This window comes from Megalobrama amblycephala, linkage group LG3 (genome assembly GCF_018812025.1).
Source record: "Megalobrama amblycephala isolate DHTTF-2021 linkage group LG3, ASM1881202v1, whole genome shotgun sequence".
Classification (NCBI taxonomy): Eukaryota; Metazoa; Chordata; class Actinopteri; order Cypriniformes; family Xenocyprididae; genus Megalobrama; species Megalobrama amblycephala.
The window spans coordinates 48,727,476-48,753,129 of NC_063046.1; the positions used below are offsets into that span (position 1 = coordinate 48,727,476).

The 25,654-nt window shown below is 39.0% G+C and overlaps 1 protein-coding gene across 3 annotated transcripts in view; it reads left to right on the forward strand.

Moving 5' to 3' along the window:
• The window catches only part of kdm6ba (lysine (K)-specific demethylase 6B, a), a 112,324-nt gene that overhangs the window by 58,636 nt on the left and 28,034 nt on the right, over window positions 1-25,654 (forward strand). The window contains exon 1 of one of the 3 annotated variants that reach the window (XM_048185868.1): window positions 5,316-5,789. The exons of the other annotated variants lie outside the window; for them this stretch is intronic. The gene's annotated coding sequence lies outside the window, so the exon portion shown is untranslated. Of the gene's footprint in view, window positions 1-5,315; window positions 5,790-25,654 lie in introns of those variants that run through there. 3 annotated transcript variants of the gene reach the window in all.

Sequence of the window (25,654 nt, forward strand, 5' to 3'; positions counted from 1 at the left end):
AAACTTCCTAAAGAACCGCTTCTTTGGGCCTCTTTACACTTGGTCACTTGATGCGTTTTCTCTGATCGGATAGCTATCCGATCGTGAAAACACCAGATGAGAAGCTGATTTTCTACGCACAAACTGCCGCAAATCAAACTGAAAGTAAGTCGCAGGCGCTCAAAACACAATCATCTTCATTAAAAGTAATGAGACTAAATGATCTTACCAGTGCTGTTGCCGTGCTCTCTCCGATTGCGGTCTGGATTCTGAAATTAGCTGATGATCAATAAAATGCAGCTCATATTTGTTGCTTTCGGTGACGTGAACTCCATGAAATCTGCATAGAGCGCGAGAATTGAAGATCGGATATATTTTGCAGAGACACATTTATGTGGCCAAGTGTAAATGCAATCCTTTTTATAAATCAGATAGCTATCCAATCACAGAAAACGCATGAAATGACCAGGTGTAATGTTCTCTCCACTTTAGCCCTGATGCCTTTGATTATTTTTCATATTCGTATACTCGGGGGCAACAGTAAATAGTAACGCGTACAAGTCTTCATATCTGCGGGGTTCCTTTTAAAACCCAATCAGCCTTTTCAATTTGAACCAGAGCGCAAAATTAGTGAGGATGGAAACATCGAAGACGTGCATTGTCTCTGTGGCTATTCGAAATACTGTTGTGTGGTGTGTAAAAATCGTCTGATATGTCACCTGAATGTATACACACAGTTAAATGTGCTGAGAAGATGCTACTGTTTTATGCAATCACAGATATCTTGTGCATCACAGCGCACGCAAGCTTTGAGGCAGTCTGTCTCAATCGGGATGTGTTAAAGATGTGTTAAAGGCTGCCCTCGACAGGCGCAGCATTTGGTTAAAGCATACACTTATATCCATCGGCAACTGTAAGCTCTTTCAGCTGTGGTCAACTAAAAGCCTCAAAGGCACCAGGGCTAAAGTGAAGAGAACAAAGACGCGGATCTTTAGGAAGTTTTATTCGTCCACATTCTTCACACCTTCCCATTCTTTTCTCCTCTTCTTATCGCTAGTAAAGCAGTAAAGACTTACATCACTTCTCTTGTGGCTCATCGACTGGAAATTACGACCAAAAGCTGCACAATGTGGCATCGTATATTATATTCCGAGTTGTGTTGCGGTAAAAATAACCATAGAGTAATGTGACAGAGTGCAACCATTTGACGTCATAGACATAGAACGCAAACAAAATGGCGCCGCCCATTGTCCAAATATGTTATGGATTTTTTAAAGCGGAACTCAGTAAGATTTGCGAAGCTCCCCCTACAGTTTCCTTCAGTGAATCACACTGTCGTAAATACTCCAAGCGCAGCTCTGGTCTACAACGACTACAACGCTCACCAGCGCAGTAGTTTTGCAAATACAGTACAAGAAAGAGGAGGTGGGTAATTTGCAAATACAGTACACTCGATGGAGGTGGGTAATTTTCGAAGTTGTCTTATAAAGTCATAATATATACATTGTTTTTGAATTACCGTAAAGCATTTTGTCACTCTCGCGTGAACGTGAACATGAGGCGAGATTGTGTCGGGTCGATGCAGCTCAACTTGCAAGTGCTGTATTCTGGCGTAGACGTGCCAGAGGGGGTTAGTGCTCGCCTCAAACTCACCACTACAAGTCAATTAACCATCGTAAGGACTTAGAAAACTATTTATGAAGGTAAAAAAAGTTAATTAGTTCTGCTTTAAATAACGTAAATCTTTCATGGGTTTTCTACTACATATTTCAGTAAGAGACATCATATACGTTATATTAAGCCATACAAGTCTTAACATGAGGGGTTCCCTTTAAAATCTGTTGCGGTGCGCACAGTAAGAGTTGTTTGCTATTCGAATCAACAGTGGAGTTTAAAAACTATGACTGATGGACCGCCGATGAGGTTCGGGCTTTATTAAGCTTTTATGCAGAGGACGAAATCCAGTGGGAACTGGAAAGTCGCACGTAGTCCTACGTTACCGGACTAATCTTCATGGTACTTTAGACCACAGTGGTAACGCAGACAGCAACAGGTCTGGAGGGAAAATAAGTTTCGGGTAATTTTGGTGGAAACTTGGCTTATATGTGACCCTGGACCACAAAACCATAAGTCGCACGAGTATATTTGTAGCAATAGCTAGGGCTGGGCAATATATTGCATGCGATTGTCACGCGCATTTCGTCAGTAAAGCCGGTTCCCTGATTACCGCTAAATCGCCATCACCTGCTTTCAAATGGAGCGGCATTTAATAGACAGAACCGTAGATCACTGACAAGCCACGCAATATCGCGTTCATTATCGAAGGCGATTCATCTGCGATAATGTCAGTTAACTACGGCTCTGTCTATTAAATGCCGCTCCATTTGAAAGCAGGTGATGGCGATTTAGCGGTAATCAGGGAACCGGCTTTACTGACGAAATGTGCGTGACAATCACATGCGATATATCGCCCAGCCCTAGCAATAGCCAACAATACATTGTATGGGTCAAAATTATAAATTTTTCTTTTATACCAAAAATCATTAGGATATTAAGTAAAGATCATGTTCCATGAAGATATTATGTAAGTTTTCTTCGATAAATATATCAAAATATATCAAAAATATATCAGTATTTATTTTTGTGAGTACATATGCATTGCTAAGGACTTCATTTGGACAACTTTAAGGCCATGTGTCCACCAGAGTGTTTTTAGTCAGCTGAAAACGCTAGGTGCTCTGCTTAAAACGCTTGAGAGCGCTTCTGCAGCGCAGCGTTTTTTTCTGTTGAGACGCTTTGTTGCTATGATACAAAATATCCGCGGCACTGTTACTTATAACTGATTTTGCAGGTAATTTGTTTCAGACTTAAAATGTTGACACAATGTGAAATTACTTTGCTATGTATTTTCGGAGACCAGCAATATTCATTTCTCATCCATTTTGTTCCGTTCTCTGTTTGTTGATGTTGTTGTACAGCAAGACTGTTGTGACGGTTGGCCGGTGTAGTATTTGTCCCGCCCCTCCTCCACTCTGATTGGACGGCTGGCTAAAAAGTGACAGTGATGAGCGCAGCGTTTTACTCAAAGTTGAACATTCTTCAACTCGAGGCGACCAGTAAAAAACGCCCAGCTCTCAGCGCTTGATCATGAAAAAGACGCTCAGCGCCTCGTTACGCTCCTGCCGTTTAAAAAACGCGGCGCTCCCATTGAAAACAATTGAAAAAGTACGCTCGGAGCTGAAAAAAAACGCTCTGGTGGACACGCGGTCGATTTTCTCAATATTAATTTTTTTGTACCCTCAGATTCCAGATTTTCAAATAGTTGTATCTCGGTCAAATATTTTCCTATCCTACAACAATCATACATCAATGGAAAACTTATTTATTCAGCTTTCAGATGATGTATAAATCTCAATTAAAAAAAAAAAAAAAGACCTTTATGACTGTTTGTTTTGGTCCAAGGTCACATTATTTGTCAGATCTTATTTGACTTAGATCTGGGTTATTTGTCATTTGTGCAACTCAGTCAAATGTTTATTATTTTTATTAATATTATTATTTGTTTAGTTACATAACTCTACAAAGGACTTTGGTAACACCAGCATTCCCTGACATACATTTACACACACTCTCTTCACTTTTTTCTATTGGCCGAGAGTCAAATATTTCACTTCTCGTTGGCACACTGCCACATTTCTCCAGTAATAAATCAATACAATTGAAATTATGTAACGCTTAGGCCAATGGCACTGTGAACGATAGTATATGTGGCTTTATTTGGCTTCTAAATTATCTCTCCTCCCTCCTTTCCTCTCTGAGCAAGATTTTTAGAATAACTTTCATCTTTATTGGATCATGGGAATGGAATTCATGAAAGAGCGCTAAAAATAGCTTGAAACAGCATCAGTGTATCAGGAGACAGCTTTTTATGTGTGTGTGTTTCTTCTTTATTACTGAACAATGTAAGCATGACTTCTTTACACTAAGTTAGCAGGTTTTCCATCCAGCCTACTTTTTCGAGCCTCGCAGTGGAACGTTTTTGGCTACACGTGGATATCCTCTGTCCCCATTGAAGGGTGTGTGCTTGAGGCTGATTTGAGGTGACACAAAAAGGAAAAAGTTACAGCACAAAACAGCTGTTTTCTTCTTTTTTTCTCTCTCTCTCCCACGCATTGAACACACACGCACAAAAATGCGTATCTCACACATTTCCCACCCATTTCACTGGTGATGTATGCATCCAAATGAGATCATACATAAACACCCCTAGCTTTTTGTTTTCAACTGGATTTAATCATCCAACCACAGAAGTTCTGATCTATATGTGATTTATCAAATCAGCAGTAAATTGATCATTTCTGACATTCTCACTGACCAGTTGCAACTAACAGTTATGTTGGTTTTTCAATGGTTGATGCCTTTTTATCGAGAGAGCGTGATGCAGACGTACACTAACATTAAAAAGTTTAGGGTCAGTAAGCAGCACAACTGTTTTCAACATTGATAATAAATAATAATAAATGTTTCATGAGGACCAAATCAGCATATTAGAATGATTTCTGAAGGATCATGTGACATTGAAGACTGGAGTAATGACTTTAGCTTTGACATCACATGAATAAGTTACATTTTAAAATATATTCAAATAGAATACAGTATGTAATAATATTTCACAATATTACTAATTATACTGTATTTTTCATCAAATAAATGCAGCCTCGGTGCGGTACCACGGTGGCCAAGTAATGTAATCGTGTACAGCCGAACATAGTGTACCACTGGTAACTCCGACTACTACAGCAAGCCTAGTTTGCACCGCTTATTGGCCAAATGACAGAAGAAACTGCCAGATGTTGCTATTTTTAACCTAATACTGACTGACCCACTCGCCTCTTTGAAATGTTGTCCATTCGACTCCTTTTTGATCTTTTCCTTCATTTTCTGTATGTTTTTTGATGGAAATGTTGAGTATGTTGCATACTTGGTTAGCTAAAATATTTTATAAACGAACATGCAAGGTAAGTGTATAACTTTTTGAATAATGGGCATCTGCAGAAATCTGTTCCACATTCTGGTGCAGATTCATGATGCACTTAGATACTGAGATGACACAGAAATATTGGAAGGGAATGAGAGAATGAAATGTAGTAAATGGATCCCTTCCGCTCTCAGATCCCTTCTATCTGACACACAGGGAGGGAGGGAGGGTGAGAACGAGGCTAAGAGAGAGAGAGGTGACAGGGGACGGGGGGAGGGGCTGTTTAGAGCGAGAGAAGCGAAAAAAACGAAGAGAGGCAGGCTGGCCTATAGCGGGGGTTGGGCTTAAGCTCTGTGTGTGTATGTGTGTGTATGTGTGTGTGAGAGACCAGCTCCTTTCCTCTCTTTGTTTGACTACTGAGTGGAAAAAAAGCAGAGAGAAAGAGTGTGTGTGTGAGTGAGTGAGAGAGAGAGAGAGAGAGGGAGAGAGAGAGAGAGGAAAGCAGAGAAAGGAGAACGAGGGAGACACACTCTTTTTCTTTGGCTAAAAAAAGAAGGAATTCTGTTTTGTTTGGAGCTGGAATTCTGCATCCTCTTGACTGTGTCAGCTTTTGCATGGTGTGTTTTTGTTTGCAAGCCCTGCTGCCGGTGTGTGTGTGTGTGTGTGTGTGTGTGTGTGCGTGCATGCATGTTTGTGTGTGTGAGGGGGGCAGGTAGTCAAGCCTGCAGCTGGTTAAAGGAAAAATAAGCTGAGATTTTACTGAACAGACCGAACGAGCAGCTCTCAGTGTGGAATTACCTCAGAGACGCAGGGAATAACATTGGGAAACACGGTAAGACATGCAGCTCCCTCTATCCACCGCTGGCCGCTCTGTTTCTTTGTGCTTCCAGCAGGGCATTTAAACTGAACTCGCGAAAGTATCCAGGCTGCGTTTGGACAGCTCAGCAGAATAAAAACACACACTAGGCGGAGAGCGAGAGAAAGTTGCGCTGCTTTTTCCAGTCGGAATGCTGCACAAAGGAAGCTTGTTGTATGTACTTAGTCCAGCTCGCTCTGTTTATGTTCTGCCTGTCACACACACTCGCTACTGCAAAAAAAGCGAAGATAAAACAGAAATGCCTGTTCTATTTCCGGTGTCTCCTTTCCTCACATCCATATGGAAAAGCAGGATGTATAGCTGATCGTTCCTGACAAGATTTCTGTTCTGTTAGTGACTCTTGTTGAGTTTGTGTAATTGTTTTGCAGGTGTGTGTGTGTGTGTTGTCTGTTGTGGTTATAGGAAGGGTTGGTCATGGATTATGTGTTAGTTGAGAACTGGAGTAAAACCCCGGCGGCGTGAGTGTGTGAACCTCTGCTTCCTCCTGGCTGTGTGTCCGTCTCACACAACCCACATCCATTACCGGCATCCTGGAGTGTTTCGATCAATCAAGAGTCATTGTGCGTATGTGTGTGTGTGTGTGCGTTGCTGGGCGTGTATCTGTTGGCTCCGCCCCTCATTAAAGCTCTCCACTAAGATAAAGAAACACAAAACATTGCCGGAAGAGCACACTTCATCATTGTCATCAGGAGATCTGTAAAACAATCTCACGTCTTCATCTGTCAGTATTCGGTTTCTCCATTCCTCAATGGTTCTCCACCGGAAGAACATCCTCTTTCTCTCTCTCTCTCTTTCTCATTCTCTCTATCTCCTTCCTCACCCCGTCCATCAGCGCAAGAGCAAATTGTGACTGTCTGCCCTGAAACGCATTTGGCAAAGTGTCTCCGGTGCCTGTTTTCATCAGCGTGTGTGTGTGTCCCGGCACCCTCAGGCCGCTTTTGCTTTTAGCCTACATTCATGTTTGAGTTCCACTCTGCTGTTTAAGCCAGAGCACAATCCAACTCTGTTAGCAATAGTGGTGTGAGGACTGTTATTACCCACAATGCCATGGTGATTAGCAGTGTGCTAATCTATTCATTAGCTGCTAATCTAATTGTCAGCACTGGTAATGATCGGACTGTTTGTGTTTTTCTGAAGTAGTCTTGAAGTCGTTTATGTCAAAATACCGTTGTTTATCCTAGCTAATCTGTCATCAAAAAAAGGTGACAAAAATTTGAATTTTTCTGAAAGGTTTTACAATGTCACCAATATTATTTTGTTTAGACTAGTGAAATAACTCATTGCTATGGTATTTTGGCTGAAACCCTGTATTTGGTACCCGGATGAAAAACCAGCCTAAGATGGTTTGCTGGTCTAATCTGGTTTAACCTGGTCTCCTAGACCGGCCCAGCTGGAGTTTAGCTAATTTAGTTTAGACTTCCCAGCCTGACCAGCTGAAGTGTCCAGAACAACTCTAAAACCAGACCGGAAGACCATCAAATCATCTTAGACTCGTTTAAGTTGTTTTTTCCAGGTTTATGTCCTGATGATGTTGGCTTTGACTCTATTATAAGCTCTCTCTTTACTCCCTGTGATGGGCATTTGTTCTTCTGCAGATGTGGTAAGGGTGTGCGTGTCCCCTGAACCCCACCCCCCAGGACAGGCCTGGCTGAACGGGGGATTGTGCATTCATTGGAATGGAGAGAGAGAGAGAGAGAGAGAGAAGGGAGGTAGGAATGATTGAGTGGGCTGCCTGGAGAAGAAAAGGAGACGGAGAGAGAGGGATGGGGGAGGGGAAATGTTGCTTGGCTGGTGTTATGCTCTTTGGTTGAAGGAGGAGAGGGGGGAGGTGGTTAAGGTATAGACACCCAGCTGGTTAGTTTGAGAAAAAGAGATGTATAGATGTATCATGGGACGAGAAAACGTATAGATTGCTGGAGATCAAGTCAAATGTTCTTAAGTTGGAGAGAAAACACAAACGCCATGTGATAGGAGCTATTTGCACAGAGAAAAAATGCTCATAAACAACTCTAACATGCATAGAATGAACCTGATATTAATACTAGAACTTTATAAAATAACCTTATCCATCCATCCATCTCTTGGTCTGTCTGTCTGTTTATCGTTCTATCCATCATTCTGTTTCTAGAATAGAATCAAGTCTACAGTTTGACACTACTGTTGTTGTAGGTGTGTTTTTAATAATACTTCAGCATGGCAGTTGCTGCTTCTGTGAATTGTGTTAGGATGGAAGTGCTGACAGTGCACATGGTTTCTTGGTGAGATCATTTTTGATTTGTTTTGTTTGGTAAATTTTTTTGAAGTCAGAGATGGGAGGATAGATGTGAACAGTATATCTGTCTCCCCTCTGTCTCTGTTTTCTCAGAGTTAGGCGTTTTCTCTCTCACACACACTCTCATAAATTCCTTATTATCGTTAGCGTGCAACTCGATCACTCCAAACACACACCTGTGTTTCTACGCCTCCTTTGTCTCACTTGGGTCCCTTGGGAATGAGGTGGTACTGACATGCACATGCACACACTCTCTTGAGTAAACAACCAAAGATGTTTTTCCTGGAATATCGAGTTTATTTATATTTAACAGCATCTTTGGTCTCTAGCATCGATGCTACAGTGCTTTTTTGCCTTTTGGATCCAGGCAGATCTATTCTATACTGTCATTCAGTGTTAAAGGAGTAAAAATACACATACAGATTGAATGACATGAAGTTTAACCCATAATATGGTCTCAAAGTCACAATGCACTGCATTGTAAATCTAAGAATACATACCTCATAACTTCCAGAATCAATTTAATCTATGTTTAATGTTTAATATGCATGGGGAGCAGGATTTTTGTTCAGTCATTTTTAAGTGTGGGCGGGGCTACCTGGTAAGAACTGAGACTTGGAAGGGATAGATTTAAATTGCTTTTCATCACAGTGTTACTGGGAAGAGATGCTGAAGTCCATCATGTGAAAAAATATTTTCCTTGTTTGAAAATAATGCTGACCGTAGAGGTTTAAGAAAGGCAAAGTAGGGGACCAAATTAAACACTCATAAACACAAATACAGACTGTGGTCAGATCTTGGTGAGTGTGTGCGTGTTTTCTGTTGTCTTTAATTCTCTGTTTGTACGTCTTTGATCTGCCTCTGTTGTTCTTTTCATTCTCTCTGCCTCCTCCTGTCTATATTTGTCTGCTGACTAACCAAAACACTGACTTGTTAAACTTTAATTGATTTGTGCTTGTGTGTCAGTCTTCTGTACAGTATTCCCACGTCTCATCAGCCGGGTGCTATTGAAATGTTTTTGGAATAGGGCTGCACGATATATATCTTTTCAGTATCGACATTACGATGTGCGCATCCGCCATAGTCACATTGCAGGATTTGCGATGTAAGGTAAGTAGGGATAGTAGTTGATCTGTTATCCGTACGAACCAGGACGCGTGATTCGGAACGCATGTGATTTGCAGATTACTGTGAGTTTAAACTCTCAGAACTGAATTCCATTCCGCTTCTCGTCTTTTTTGTCCTTGAATGGACAAATACACGCAAATTTGTCAAAATTCGCTTCTGGTCGAGTATCCTTGTAAACACAGTCGCTTATGTCTTAAATGAAAATATACAGTTGAGAAAGAAAACGAATGCTTGTCATTATATTGGATCCGTGCATTAGGTCTTAAAGGTGAAGCAGCCTAATATTTCTGCTGCTGTCTGTCATTAATATTAATCAAACAACAAAAGAGAGAGAGAAAATCGCATTTGTAGCTTTAACAAAGATTAATTAAATATAATTTATACAGTGTTATTTTACATTTGATTATTCAATTTCTCTAACTGAATACTGTTTAGACTTACATGAAAATCATAAGCTAAAGCACTGTTTATTTCATTTGTATCTTTGTTCCTTAGTATTTATCTATGCTTATAATTTGTTTTTGTTTTGTTTTTTTTGTTTTGTTTTTTGTTTTTTCCCAAAAGTAATTAACAATTTTAATAGATTACATCAATACATATCTAGTCAGCTTCCACAAGTGAGACTTAAACACACAAACAAAGACAGAGTCGATGCATCCCGCACCCGCTAACATTGTTATCTACATTCAAACAGGCCACAGCTGATGGGAAACAAGTTTGTCCTCTTCTGTCCTTCAAAGCAACGCTAATAATATTTTGTTTATTATTTTCTGTGCAGATGCACTCCCCTACAAAATCACCCCACTCATTCTAGAATGATTTATTCTTTCCAAATAGAGCTATTCATGTCATGGTGAAATAGTTTCCATATTGCAGAAAAACAAAATAATGTCAGTTTTTTCCAGTATAGTGCAGCCCCATTTTGGAACATCAGACACCTGTTTCAGTAGGAACCATGTGATCAATGAAATAATCGAACACCCCGAAATGTAGCTTTCTGCAAAGTGCATTATGGGGCATGACCCTTCTGTGACCCCTGGGAGTGATCGATGGGCGTTTCGCATTACTTAAATGGAGTCATGTGACTGAGCGATAGAGTTACGCCATCAATGGGTGAAATGGCATCCGGCCAATCGATGGCCAAGATCATAGCGATATGGAGAGAGAGAAAGGTCATCTCAGGGTCAAAAGTGTGTATTTGAGCTTGCTTTCGGTACCCATTTCTTCATTGTTCTGCCATCACTCTGTGTCCTCCCTCTTCTCTCTCTCTTTCTGTCCTCTGTAATACCATTAAGTGAGTGCCGTCCTTCTAACCCAGTTCTCCAGTGAGCTTTGACCTCTTGTGTAAGGTGCGTATGTTGGTGAGAGAGAGATTTTAACTGTACTCTGAGCTGTTGTGTAAGGTCTGTAGGTTAAGGTGTGTGTGTTTGTGTTCGTGTTGTGTAAGGCACCACATTAGTGTGTCTGTGAGGTACGCGATAAGAACTGGAGCCGTTCAGGCTGCACAGCGCTGAGATTCTCTGCAGGTCTGTACGAGATTTAGTGCCTTTCTCTGGACTGTGATCTGTGCGTTTGTGTGTGTTTGCTCTGCCTCTGCTGCTTTTCACACTCCAGCAACCTGATCCATTTCCTGTAGATGAGGGAGCTTGTATAGACGACCCCCATGTGTGTCTGTGTGTGTGTGTTTGTGTGTCTTGTTGCAGTCAAAGCCATTGTTGATGTTGTAATTGATTTCTCACTGTTCTTGTTTCTGTAGTGTGAGACGTCTGGGGTGCTAATTCATCTGGCTTAAAGGGTGTGTGTTTATAAATGTGTTTTATGAATGAGTATTGGTTTTGTAAATTTGTCTTTCTGCCACATAATAAATTGACTATTTGTCTTTATCTCTTGCCCTTGGTTTCCAGTTCACCTGCATGAAAAGTGTTAGGCCAGAAACATTACATACATGTGTGAACTCAGACACGAGCGTTTAGCTAACACATTTCTAACATGCAGCCTGATTGAAGATTTCATTCTGCGCTCAAATACTTACGTAGCTTGTTTCGGGTCTAAACACTCTGGCTCCTTTCATTTAGTTTTAAATTGAAGTAACATTTAGTTTTAACAAAACTCTTATGCTGTGTACTTAATCAAATACTTCTCTGCTATATAGTATGCAAAAAACAGTACACCAAAAGAGTAGTATGTCTGAAAACATTGAAATCGAAAAACAGTAGGCGAAAAGTATCTGGATGACCTACTACTTCCGGCGAGATTGGACACTTTGCTATGCCATGAGGCTATGGGAAAGGATTTATGAATGGCAGTAGGGGTGTGCGATAGTAAAATGTCTCCACGATCTGCCTTTGAAGAAAGATTGTAGTATCATGCTACAGCACACATTCTGTCCGTTTCAGTTCTGGCACCTCCCTCCCAATGTACTGTAACGTGACGTACATTCACATCACGTGTTTAACAATGCAGAGGTAGGATGACACTCAAATGACATTGCAGTTCTTCGCTATCACCAGTTTATTATTTGCATACATTTAAATCATTGCCAGTTAAACTTTTTGTTTGCAAACTATTTTGACATATGCTTTTCTGAGCGCGAAGCACGCACACACTAAAAAAAGCCTGTCACAGTGCGAGTACTGAACTAAGTTCTCTTTTGCCTCTTATTATGCTTAAACTGTACACAAGGTTTACATAAACAGTCGGTTATGTCTTAATTGAAAGTAAACAGTTGTGAGAAAATTGTGTATCGGTATTGTAGCCTATAGTAGATCCGTGCATTCTGTCTTAAAGTGACAGCAGCCTAATAAACCTGCTGCTGTCTGTGTCATTAATGTTTATCAAATAGCAAAAGACAAAGAGAAAATCACTTACTGCTCTTGCCTGAATCACTTCACTGAATCAATGTATATTTAATTGATACAGTGAAGTCTATGTAGTGTTTTATTTTTACATTTATTCAATTTCTTAGTTGAATTCTACTGTTAAATAACCTACTTTGGCCTAAACGGTCTTTCATTCTTTTTTCTATTGTTACCTGGTAAGACACAATTTTTAAAATAGTGAAGTAAGTTTGGTTGTACAGCTCAGTGACTTGCAAAATACTAGGACTGCGCATGCGCAGTAGCTTGATCCATCCTGAAAAATACAGTTTTCTGTCGTGATTCGAGCGTTTAGAAACAAAATTTATGAGACAGTTGTTGTTAGATTTCATTGGTGATTTCAAATATTAAATGTAATCGATAACTTGGCAATCAGCTTTGGAGAATTTGATGTTTCCCCATTCAAAGAGATAGGAGTTGCACTTGCATTGCCCGAGAGGCGTTTCAAAGATGGCCGCCGAGTGAAATGACTTGTCTTAAAGGGACTTTGATGTAGTATGTCTGAATTTCATTCATACTACCCAAATTCATACTATATAGAACATACCTTTTTAATGGTCATGAATGTAGCACTAAGAGAGTACGCTAGTGTTTATTTTATTTTTGTTTTTTTGTTTTTATTGTATATAAATATTTTATTTATATAATTTAAATTTATATCTTCTATTTAATGATTTTAAACTTTATTTATGAAAAATTGCAAATAAATAATATAATGCATATTAGATTTTAAATTTTCAATAATAGCTGGAAATTATACAACTGTAATGTAACTCCATAGAAAGCTACCAATCCATACATGCACTTTAGTTCAAGCAGTTGCATTCAGCACAAAACCACAATGAAACTGAAGTAGCAACAGATCTTGTCTTACATATTGTGACACACATCCAAACAGATTATTGATAAAGAAAAAATATAGGACCGGGACTTTTTTTATCCATCAGTTGCAGTACCACTGGATTTTGAGATGTGGCCGTTGCACTCGAAAGTGAATGCAAACTTGCAGTCGATGGCATATGTTATCACAGAGAAATCTGTGGTTTTCACCAAAAGATTCTGTTGTGACATTTTGGTTAAACATTAAAAGGTCAAAAAATGAAACATACATGGATGAATCATTCACAATAAGATTGATAACATATATTTGCAGAATAGGTTGAATTTTCATCGCATGCCGACTTGAAACTGATTAGCTTGCTGCTTTCAAGACTATCTACTCATTCCCACTTTCAAGACTATCTACTCAATCATTTTGACAAAATAATAAATGGCAAATAATGTAGCACTGGCCTGAAACACTCACACTGCTGGTCATCAGTCCGTCCTTATTGTTGAGCCCTGAAAAGTGCCTGAATGCACCCCAAACAGGGCTCTGTTTTATGGCGTAAGCTGATGTTGTAATGTGATTCTTTGTTCTAAGATCACAATAATACCAATCTGTTTATAGAGACACTTAGTAGCTCTTAGTTGTGAAGTGGCATCTTGAATAAGATGGAGAAAGAGAAAAGAAAGGTAGGTTTTGGGAGTTGATGTTTAGATGCTGAATACTCTCTGAATCGTTCTGTGCGTGTGTGTGAGCTGGCGTGGACATGTTACCACCTTCAGTGTGGCAGGTGCGAGATACGAGGAGTGTGTAGAGCTGATCCCATTTGTTTTTAGCAACAGTATCACAGGCAACTGTGGACGTTGCTTTCATTGAATGTTTATGTGGAGCCATTTGCTCGCAGCTATAGTGGCGTCCCCTGCTGTGTGTGTATGTAAGTGTGTGTGTGAGCATTCGTGTGCTCTAGTTAAGAATAAATAGAACAGCAGTGTGATTTCACACCCCTCCTCCTCTCCTCCCATCCCCCTCCTCTCCCTCTTTCGCTCTCTTCAGCATCAGTGCATCTGTGTCATGTCACAGGGTTCTGCCGTCCCAGAGTAACCCACCTCTCCCTTCCTCACACTAAACATCCGCTTTTTCTCTCGCTCGCTCGCTCGCTCTCTATACATCATCATCTCTCCTTTATATATTTGCACTTACTGTATACATACACACACACCTCTTTGATATGACAACATCTGTCAAACGTGCATATTTAAAATATATTTAGTTTGTCTTTTTCTTTGTCATCAGCCCTGATCACACACATGCATCACACATTTCTGTGTTAGGTATACATGTACATGTGTGGAAGACGAGAGGGAGCACAAAAGGCTTTTGTATGCTAATGTGTGTGTTTGTGCAGCCTCAGGCTCCTCCCCCAGGGAGAGATGGACAGGTGTGGAACAGATTGAGTTCTGCCTCATCAGCTCTATACACACACACACACACATTCATGAATACACCTGCACGCTCACAAACAGTAATACACACCAACTGAACACAAAGCATGCAATGCAATTAATGTGCGCATACATAAACAAAAAACATACTGTTGAATTTTGTTGTATTTGCTGTTTATGTGTAAATCATAGTTATTGCAATGCAATTTTGTTCCAGTTCTCAACATCAATTGGCTGAGCATTCCCAGAGTGCTGATATTTCCAACATTTTATTGTCATTGATTCATTTATTCAACTGATTTGTTTAACCCTGATTTATTAAAGGTGCCCTAGAATGTTTTTTCACAAGATGTAATATAAGTCTAAGGTGTCCCCTGAATGTGTCTGTGAAGTTTCAGCTCAAAATACCCCATAGATTTTTTTTAATTAATTTATTTTGGGGCATCATTAAATATGCGCCGATTCAGGCTGCGGCCCCTTTAAATCCTCGCGCTCCCCGCCCCCGAGCTCGCGACTATAAAACAGTGCATAAACAAAGTTCACACAGCTAATATAACCCTCAAATGGATCTTCACAAAATGTTTGTCATGCATGCTGCATGCATGCATCGGATCATGTGAGTTATAGTATTTATTTGGATGTTTACATTTGATTCTGAATGAGTTTGATGGTGCTCCGTGGCTAACGGCTAATGCTACACTGTTGGAGAGATTTATAAAGAATGAAAATGTGTTTGTGCATTATACAGACTGCAGGTGTTTAAAAATAAAAATAGCGATGGCTCTTGTCTCTGTGAATACATTAATAAACGATGGTAACTTTAACCACATTTAACAGTACATTAGCAACATGCTAACGAAACATTTAGAAAGACAATTTACAAATATCACTAAAAATATCATGATATCATGGATCATGTCAGTTATTATCGCTCCATCTGCCATTTTTTGACCTATTGTCTTTGCTTGCTTACCTAGTCTGATGATTCAGCTGTGCACAGATCCAGAGGTTAATACTGGCTGCCCTTGTCTAATGCCTTGAACATGGACTGGCATATGCAAATATTGGGGGCGTACATATTAATGATTATGTAACAGTCGGTGTTATGTTAAAATTCGCCTGTTCTTCAGAGGTCTTTTAAACAAATGAGATTTACATAAGAAGGAGGAAACAATGGAGTTTGAGACTCACTGTATGTCATTTCCATGTACTGAACTCTTGTTATTCAACTATGCCAAGGTAAATTCAATTTTCAATTTTAGGGCACCTTTAAAGGTATAGGGTTAGGATGAAAAGGAGGTAAATACCAGATTGTTAACTGACCCTATGTTGTAATGTGTGCTGTCACATGATATTAAATATGGTTTCTTCATTTTGCAGTCAAAACGGAATCAAAACATCAGAACGAAACTCCCAGAATCCCTCTCATCCCCCACATCTCACTGAATTTCTCCTGCTCTGTCTTTTTCTTAATTTGATTTCTCTTCCTCTTTTGCAGACATTATCATATACTTCATCATGTTTTATATTTGTGGCATTTTAGATTTTTTGACAGTGTTTTTGACTTTGTGCATTTCTTGGTGTTTCTATAAACACAAATTAGTATAATTTGAGTACATGTTGCTATATGAAGTGTTGCCTAATGCCTCGTTTCCACTGAGCGGTACGGTTCGGTTCGGTACAGTTCGGTACGGTTCGGAACGGTACACCCTGATCAGGCTTGCGTTTCCACTGCCAACAGTACCCTTACTTGATAGGCGTGGTGTAGCCGGAAAATAGTAAGCAACGTCATTCTCGCGCGAAGAAGAAAACGACATAGTAAACAACAACGGAGGACATACAGCAGATCTTGTTCTTGCTTCTCGGCTTGAAGCTGTCACAAGAAGACGAGCTTTGCTTTCTGCACACCAACATTCAGCATTTCAGAATACCAAGTACGCAAAGTTCAGACGTCTGTGCAGCAGCACCTACCAGTAAGCGGAGAGCGGAGGAGAAAACCCGCGTAATTTAAAAACTATTTTATTGTATCATGAAATGTAGTTTTAAAAGTTTTTCAGGCGAGAATGTAGTTGTTTAAATCGCAATTCTGTGGTTTATTTATAAAGATAGCGCCTATTTGAAAATTTGATCTGACGTTGTCGGAGTTGTGAGATCCAGGCAATCACCGGGCGCTCAGTGTTAATGTACCCGGCCGAGAGCAGCTGTACCTCGGCTAGTCCTTCTGACATTCGCCGCTGGCTCAGATCTTTCTGTAGTGGTTAAAAACGAGATATCATTCATCTTCTGTATAACGGGCAATCTTTGGTCTCATGAATTTATAATTTGTTCCCGGGCAAATCGTTTTGGCTGAGGGCAAAGTGAAGTTTCATAACTATATATTTATTTAATTTTACCGTTGTACTTCGTGCGCTACGTTTAACTGAATTATTTGCTTGTCTTTATTTCTTATTGTAGCCTATAGCTTCTCATATTTTATACTTATACTTTTATAATGGTTATTATTGATAATTAAAACTGACTTTTAACAAAAAGAGAAGGTTGTTTTGTCTTATTTTATTATAGGCTACATACAGTGAAGATAATCAGAATACATGCACATATTTCCTGAACCTCACATTAATTGGTTTAATATTTTTTAAATAAAAACGAAAAGAGGCAGGGTTGTGTTTTATATTTTGTTTTGTTATATAACCTACATGAAGTGAAGATAATAAATGCACGCGTTGCCTGGACCACATTTGTGTGTAGCGCCTCTTGTGTTGTTATTCTCCTTGTAGCACGCGCAAGTGATGATTCTCTGTCAACCAATCAACGTTCTGCAGAGTGTAGCTCCACCCTTTTGGTACGGTACTGTTGTGCTTGGTACCCCAACGAAAGGGTCCCAAAAAAGTGGTACGGTACGGTTCGGAATTAGGGTACCATTCACAACTTTTGACAATGGAAACGGCAAAAAATGCGTACCGTACCGTACCGAACCGAACCGTACCGCTCAGTGGAAACGAGGCATAAGTGTAAGTGTGAGAATGTGTGTGTTGATGCTTGTCGGTGTGTTGTTCTTTGCTTGTGTGTGCGTGTGCACGTGTATGTGTGTGTGTGGTCTTGTTGTGGTTCAGAGACACCATGTGTGGATCATATGTGAGTTAAGTGCGCCTTTGTGTGAATGTGAATTTTATAAACAGATGGACTTACTGATGAATACAACACACCTCTAAGCCCACACACTCACACAGACATATAGAATATAAAGTACATACATGCAAGCACAGTCTTATTTTGTAAGTTGTTGTTTTGCATACATAAAACATTAGTAATTTAAATGTAATCATATTCCCAAGTATCAAATTAAGATACATAATGGCAACACATTTTATAATTAAAACAAAAATTAAAATGTTGTCATCAATTACCTTCATGTTGTTCCGAACATGTATAACTGTATAACTAAAGAAAAAAAAATCCATACAATGAAAGTTAATGGTCTCCTTTTATATTCCAGAAATGAAAGTTATACAGGTTTAGAACAACATAAGGTAACGAACGTCACAATTCAATGTTGACGGACTTTTCATTTTGGTGAACTGTTCCTTTAAGGCATATTAATGCCTGTGTAACTCTACAACCAAGAAAAAATATCTATTTGAACTATGATCAAAAAAAAGCATGTTATGAACAGACACAGTTATACAGGCTATAAAACATTCAGACCCTTATCTCTGCCTCTGTACGCCTTTACCTCTGTGAGACATGGTAAAGCACCTTTTACAGGTTACAGATGTATACACAGTTCCAATGATGTTTTTGACAGAGTAGAAAAGCTAGTCACCATTAAACACTGAAGACTATATTTGCTGCGTTTGGTGTGGCGTATAATGACAGTCTGCACTGTCTGTCTGTGCTAGTCGTCTGCACTGGCCGGGCAGGAACTGAAGTCAGTAAAGAAATGCTGGTCCAAAAGTCTTGTTCAACTCTGTTGATCTGTTTAACCGTGAGATTGATTTACACAAGAAGTTGATCCCTCAGGGTTTAGTATTTATTTGTGTGAGTTTGTAATGGAGAAGGTGCAGAAACATGTGTGAGCCTGTTTGTTGAGCCTCAGCATGTTTTTACCTGACTGACTGACTGATGTTCTTGTTGCTGGCTCTGTGTGTGTGTGTGTGTGTGTGTGTGTGTGTGTGTGTGTGTGTGTGTGTGTGTGTGTGTGTAGTCTGGCTGTCTGTGAATGTAGATGGAAAGACGTTTATTGAACTTTGTAAGGGAAAAACAGAAAATGGCTGTTTTGTTGTGGGCTGCTGTCTGTTTCTCTTTCTCAGGCTACTGTTATGTGGTCAGCTGCGTGCGTGTGGTTGAAAGAGACCAACAGAAATGCACCACACCCTCATGAATGACTGACAGATGTTCAAAGACGTTTTAAATATTCATGAGAGAGTTCTCATGCACATCCAGACCCTCTTAAGAGAGTCTGTGTTTAGCGCTAGGGATCCCTGCTTGGCTTTGTTGGTTACTGTTTAGACAATAGTGTGTGTGTGGGTACAGGTTTGCATGTGGGTAATTTTCGCAAACCATACATGGCTGATTCTGACCTTTTCATGCGACGTGTGGCAAAAGTTCACTAAACCAAATCTTCATCGTGGTTTCTGCACCCCGCCCACCTCCCTGCACACCCACCCACACACACACGACTGATCTCAATCATAACCACACGGGTGCACGCAGACTAGTGGGCAGCAACCTGATAGACCAAAACAAAAAAATGGACTTGCAGAGGTAAGCAGGATCATGATTTGACCTGGTGTCACTGTCTCTGTAAGACTGTCTGTACCATTCTGGTTCAACACGACACGTGCGACGGCGAGGTTGTGGGTTTGAATCCCAGGGAACGTAGATACTGAAAAAAACGTTTACCTTGAATACCGTTAAAAGTATCTGCTGAATGATGATGAAGATTTGATGATGTACAATAGTTTCAATATTTAGGGCTGCTTAAGTTGCTTAAGCAGTTACTATTACAATTGTTTATTGTCATTTTAATGCAGTGGAAGAAAATGAACAATAAACAATTACAGGCAGTAAATAAGTTGTAGAGGCATATATGGTGGAACGGCAGTGATACGATCAAACCCCTAACCATAAAGATCAAACTTTGAACTTGTTCCACACCATGTGTGCTCACATTTTAGCATTTGACAGACTTTTTTTTTTATCCAAGATGACCTACATTGCATTCAGGGTATGTTTTGCTAACATCTGGCTCTGTTTGAGGTACACAAACAATACTCACAGCAATGAATGCTATCTCAAATGAGCTTAAAGGATTAGTCCACTTTTAAATAAACTTTTCCTGATAATTTACTCACCCCCAAGTCATCAAAGATGTCCATGTCTTTCTTTCTTCAGTCAAAAAGAAATTAAAGTTTTTGATGAAAACATTCCAGAATTATTCTCCTTATAGTAGACTTCAATGGGCACCAAACAGTTGAAGGTCATAATTAGTTTCACTGCAGCTTCAAATTGTTCAACACGATCCCAGATGAGAAATAAGGGTCTTATCTAGTGAAACCATCGCTCATTTTCTGAAAAAAAAAAAAAAGAAAATTATATAAGTTTTATCAATAAATGCTTATCTTGAACTAGCTATCTTCTTCTTCTCCTCTATTAGAATTCCAGCAGTGTAGACACTGATAAGTGTATTACTGCCCTCCACAGGTCAAAGTTTGAACTAATTTTTATATGCAATATGCTAGTGCAAGTATATAACAATTAGTTCAAACTTTGACCTGTGGAGGGCAGTAATACACTTATCAGTGTCTACACTGCTGGAATTCTAATAGAGGAGAAGAAGAAGAGAGCTAGTTCAAGATGAGCATTTATGGTTAAAACTTATTAAATTTTCAATTTTTTTCAGAAAATGAGTGATGGTTTCACTAGATAAGACCCTTATTTCTCATCTGGGATCGTGTTGAACAATTTGAAGCTGCAGTGAAACTAATTATGACCTTCAACTGTTTGGTGCCCATTGAAGTCTACTATAAGGAGAATAATTCTGGAATGTTTTCATCAAAAACTTTAATTTCTTTTCGACTGAAGAAAGAAAGACATGGACATCTTGGATGACATGGGGGTGACTAAATTATCATGAAAAGTTTATTTAAAAGTGGACTAATCCTTTAAAGGGTTAATTCACCCAAAAACGTGTCGTTCCACATCCGTAAGACCATCGTTCATCTTCTGAACACAAATGAAGATCTTTTTGATAAAGTCTGAGAGGTTTCTGTCTCTCCATAGAGATCCAACGCAACTACCACTCCAAGATCCAGAAAGGTAGGAAAAAGACATCATTAAACTTCTCCATGTGACTCCAGTGGCTTAAACTCAATTGCATGAACCGACGTGAGTGCTTTGTTTGTGCAAAAAAAAAAAAAAAACATAATTTACAACTTTATTTACAAAACATCATCCATAGTGTGTTCACGCAACAATGTCAGCTCTCACATGAACACAACACGCATGCGTCTCTCGTGAACACTCGCGCATATGAGTTGACATGCAAGTCTGAACATAACACGCATGAGTCGTGAAGCTCTCGTGAATGTGCGTTGCAGATCAATATTTTTGTAATTAAAGTGGTAAATGATGTTGTTTTGCACAAACAAAGCACACACGTCGCTTCATAAAACTGACCACTCAAGTCACATGCAGTACTTTAATAATGTCATTCCTACCTTTCTGGACCTTGAAAGTGGTAGTTGCGTTGGATCTCTATAAAGAGACAGAAACTTCTCAGACTTCATCAAAAAGGTCTTAATTTGTGTTCTGAAAATAAACAAAGGTCTTACGGATGAAGAACGACACGAGGGTGAGTAATAAATGATTTGGGTGAACTAACCCTTTAAGCAAAGGTGTGTGGTTACTTTTTAAAGCAATCTGACTTACAGTGTTTGTGGTCCATGGAGAACAATCCTCTTTAAACTTGCAATGAGGGATGCACTCAAACTTTAGGTAACAGGACCCGATTGCGAAGGATTATCTTTTTTTAAGGGTTTGTTGGAATTGGCTGCAGAATATCATAGATACTTTGGTAGATTCTATCGATTAGTAAACTGCCTATCAACAACTTTCAACTTTTATTAATTAATATAGCACATTTAAAAACAACTTTGTTGCCCAAAGTGCTTTACAGACATTTCAAAAGGAGTGTATAAAAGTCAAATATAAAAGATAAAAACACACGAATACCCAATTACATTATCGTGACTACACACTCAAAGACAACTACTCAGGGACTTCTTCCTTCAAAAGCTAGGTTAAAGAAATATGTTTTTGACTGCAACTTAACTTCTATAGATGGAGCCTGCCAAATATAGAGTGGAAGACTGTTCCACAATTTAGGAGCAACTACTGAAAAAGCCAGATCACCCTTTGACTTGATCTGATGATCTTAACGTCCTAGCCGATGTATAAAATCCTAAAGGTTACTAATATAAATAGGAGACATGTTGTTGAAGAGCTTTAAAAACCATTAATAAAATCTTAAAATCTATCCTATACTGAACAGGCAACCAATGAAGAGAGGATAACAATGAAGTAATGTGGTCCCTTTTTTTTTTGTACCAGTCAGAAGCCTAGCTGCCGCATTCTGTACAAGCTGCAAACGAGATACTTGTCGTTGACTGATCCCTGCATAGAGGGAATTGCAGTAATACAACCCATAATACCTTAGTATCCACCTTGAAAATCCTAGCAACTTCTTAACAACGCCTTGGCAACTACACACAACACTCTTTTGTCCTTGGCACAGGCACATTTTCTTCAAAAAGTAATTTGCATGTCCGTGCTCACGTGAATGTTGTAGTCTGCGTGAGTGTGTTTTGTGTGTACACTTATGGGTATGTGGTCTATTGTCCCAACACGAGGAGCAGCTCTGAGTCATACAGTGACTAACCATTAGAACAGCTGAATACAGTACCTTGCATTCACGCAAAACAAGCTCACACATGAACGTACGACACTTAGACTTCCACACTGCAAGACTCAAAAAGCGGTGCACGCTTGCAGGTCTTTGTCAGTGTGAGTGTCGGTCACAAGGAGCAGGTGTGGTAAGAAGTTTGGTTAGGTAAGTAAAGTGATATAACCTCAATGCTCTATAACACAGAAGGTTGATAAAACTGTGTCACAGCTTTTAACTGTCCAGGTTTGAGGCCTCCAGGGGTGGAAAAGCTTTTCAGGCATAGTTACTGTTTTACTAAAATGTTTTGACTAGTAGCTCAGGGGTAATTGTAAATGCATGTGGGGGAAATCTTGTTTTAGTTGAATAGTGTGTCTGTAAGTCAGGTTTTGCCTAGAATAGTAAAATCTGAAATTGCTTAAATTCTGGGGAGCAGAATTTACACTGTACATGAGGAAAATAGCTTAGTGTATTAAATAACTTAATGAGAATATACAAATGCAAAAGTTTTTTGTGAAGAAAAGATTTTGGGATAAGGGACAGAACATATTGTTATCTCACAAATAGAAGCCAGTATCATTCCTACATGATAGAAAAGTTCCTGTTGGTATTTTCTGGAGATTAATACAATTGAAGAACAGGTTTAGTGTGTCTCTGTAGTGGGTCTGTGTGTTTTCTTTGGTTCTGGATGAGTGGCACTGTATAGTAAATGTTCTGTATTGCCGTGTCTCCTTTTCACCTTTACAATGATTACAGGGTGTGCGCAATATCATTGTTTGGTAATCCACTTCAGTAGGTTCATTGACAGCCAACACCTCTGCTTTTTGAGTTACCACAATTCTGATATCTTATTGACAGTTGGAGGTGTACAGAACGGGCGGGTTGTGTTGAGTCACAGAAGTGTAATACGTGCTGGGCAAAATGAGTGATGAGCGTGTGTTCAGTAGGTCATTGTGTTTGTGTTGCACATGCACCAGCTGGTGTACATACAGTAGGGAAAAGAGGAGAATCTCTGCGGGTAAATCCAGCTAAACCTGGTAAACCATCTTGGATAAGCAACAAACCAGCTGGCCAGTTTAAAGTCGCAATGAAGCCAGCAGTTCAAAGATGGTAGTGACATTGCATTGACTTTTCTTCTGTATTGTGACGTACATCCCAGCGTAAAAAAGAAAAAGTGTACAATGGGGACTTGCTTCATTGTGTCGGTTGTTGATTGTTGTTTTTTTTGCACTCATAAGTGGAGGCAGTTGAACGCAAGCTATAGTATACAGACAGTATACTGCTTTTGTGGCGCATGGACACTGGGTGACCAGCTTGAAAACAGCTTCTGTGCTCCAAAATACAGCTCCCATTTTGAGCTGGATTTCCCAGCAGGTATGGCGACTGTTTTTCTCTTTCTTTGATTTTGTCTCTCTTTACGCTCAGCCTGTCTCTCACTTTCACTCTGTCTCTCAAAGAACATTTTGAGTCTGAGTGTCACACTGTCCCTCTTAGACTTGCGTTTTGTCATGTTTGTTTGGTCTGTGTGTCTGTGTCCTCTTATAATCCTCTCTTTACCTTCAGAGAGTAGATTAGTCCTCTGTCTTTTGGTAGTAGAGATAGACACTGGCATTTTCTCATCTAAATCCTGTAAACTCCCCCTCACTGTGACCTTTGAGCTCATGGAGTCTTTCAGGGTTCAGAGTGACATTTAAAATGAAGAGCTAGATGTTAGCTATGAGATTTGCTTTCAGGGTTTGATTCCAGAAAAGATATCAGTTTTTTCATCTCTGTCTGTCTCTTACTATCACTATCTTAGTTATCAGTTAGGTTATTATTAAAGCCAGTTATAAACTGGATTGCCGTGTTTTAATTTTCACCCTGACCAGTTAATTTCTTAATAATAGCGGTGCTTGCTAAGGCAGTTGTGCCGTTTCCTGATTTTTTAAGTGCATTGGGTTTCACTGCGTGATTGTGTTGACTTTTTGCAGTTGTTGGTGCAGGGCTATGTTAAACTCAGCAGCTGTCTACCTGCAGGGGTGCGACCTTTTAACATTAAGGTCATAAGTCAAGCGGCCTAACCACTTCTGTTTTATAGCCATCAATAAACAAATAAACCCACTTTATTTCTACCAAAAATTTGCTGTTATTTTCATACTAGAGAGAGAAAGGGCTTAAGTGGGGCCTTAAAATGTTTCCCCTCAAGCTACAGTCTTGGGTAGAAACAGAGCGAGAGGGTGGAGAACAGGTGAAAGTCAAAAATAAAACAGTTCCAAGGTAATTCACAGTAAAGACTCAACTTTAAGGATCCTAGTTGGGAAATTAGTTCATTGGTTTTTTTCTTGGCCTGCCAGCATTTCCACAAAATGACCACAAAAATGACACATTATACCATATATCTTAAAAATGTTATCTTAAATTATTTGTATATGTTCCTAAAATAATATTCATATTTCTTATTAAATGTAAAGTTTTATTTGAAATAAACTATAATATATGCAATATGACAATATAATATAGGCGTTTCATTTTTAGTAATAGCTAGAAATTCTAAAGTATTTCTATATAGCGCTTTTCACAATACATAATACAAATCAAAGAAGCTTTACAGAAAATCACAATGTTAATGTTTATAATATCTAATGCCTTACAGACAAGCAGATTAGAGCTGGGCTATAATAAAGTTTACATTTTGTGATGATACAATCAATCAAACTGTTGTTATGATGTAATTATGCTATATGCATAAACTTGTGCTAGAAAATTATGACATATGTACAGGTGCGAAACATTTCGGATTACTGCTCTGGCAACTGACCTGAAACACTCTCACACTGGCCAGTGAGTGTAACCATGTCTTGAACCTAATAATTAAAGGATTAAAAGGGATTTAAGAGAAAAAAATGGTAAAATAAGTTCTAGGTCTAATTGTAGTTATAAAGTCATCAATATAAACTATTTGCAAATAAAATTTTATTTTAAAATATGCATTATATGGCTAAAATGTAGAAAACGAAAACATTTCTTGTCTCGTCACGTTCAGTTATGAATTACATGAATCATGTAAATGATATTTTCAATTAAAAACAGCAGAATTTCATAAAAAATGAATACTATTGTCGATCATTTAACATTTCTATCATAAAACAAAATAATAATAATAATAGTTATATTATTCCTATGACATTAATAGCCCTATATTGTAAAACAAATGCACTGAAAAAATAAATGAAACTTTCATAATTAGTTTTTTCCAGTTTTCTATGCTTGAAAGAGATAAACACGTGAGCTTTTATTTTGGCGGAAACTGCAGTCGAGCTTTTATTTTGGCAGAAAAAATGTTTACAAATGTGTC